The sequence below is a fragment of the Dermacentor albipictus genome, chromosome 4 (assembly GCF_038994185.2).
Source record: "Dermacentor albipictus isolate Rhodes 1998 colony chromosome 4, USDA_Dalb.pri_finalv2, whole genome shotgun sequence".
In the NCBI taxonomy this organism is placed as follows: Eukaryota; Metazoa; Arthropoda; class Arachnida; order Ixodida; family Ixodidae; genus Dermacentor; species Dermacentor albipictus.
Window position 1 is genome coordinate 169,835,684 of NC_091824.1, and position 832 is coordinate 169,836,515.

The 832-nt window shown below is 42.1% G+C and overlaps 1 non-coding gene across 1 annotated transcript; it reads right to left on the reverse strand.

Moving 5' to 3' along the window:
- Positions 1-494: 494 nt before the first annotated feature.
- On the reverse strand, positions 495-567 carry TRNAL-CAA (transfer RNA leucine (anticodon CAA)). Its single transcript has one exon. It is a non-coding gene; the product is annotated as a tRNA-Leu (tRNA).
- Positions 568-832: the final 265 nt, after the last annotated feature.

The window sequence follows — 832 nt, forward strand, 5'->3', positions numbered from 1 at the left end:
AGTGGCTTTGACATTGTTCTGCTAAGCCCAAGGGCGCTATAAAATCTCTGCCACAGCGGCTGCATTTTTATGCGGGTGCAATACAAAAACATTCGTGTACTTTGTATTGGGCGTACATTAAAAAAATCCAGGTGGTCATTGATTCAGATACAGCGTGCTTCAGAATTATATCATTTTATTTACATCACAATGCAGGCGTTGCGGCCCAAGCAGGAGGGGGCAAGATGCACGGTAAATATGCAATACAAAAGGCTAGAATGCTAATACTATAACATCGCAAAAAAATTAAACAAATAAAACAGCGCAAAACAGCAATTTCACGTAGAACGAGCTATTGAGAACAGGAGTTTCAAGTGATTCCGTAGAATTAAGATGATGAAAGGGTATGGCATTCTATTCTTCTATAGTTCTGGAAAAAAAAGGAAAACTTGAAGCATTTTATCCTGGCAAGGCAAGGAGAGTTAATGGAAATTAAAGTGGATGAAAAAACAACTTGCCGCAGGTGGGAACCGAACCCACAACCTTCGCATTTTGCGTGCGATGCTCTACCAATTGAGCTACCGCGGCGCTGTTTTCCCATCCACTTTCTTGGGTATTTATGTATACTAGTAGAACCCTGGGAGTGTTAGCCAGCGCCACCACTCACAGACCTTGGCGGCGGACGTGGAACGTCCTTGTTGCCGCAGGCGCCTCGTGATGTCGTGATTATGATTAATGTCGTTAAAAATGATACAGTTGATTTGCAAACAGGCAAATATTTATGGAGGGCATCTATCATATCAACTATGCTGTAACAATAAATAAGAAAAAGTAGTGGACCAAGCATTCCTCG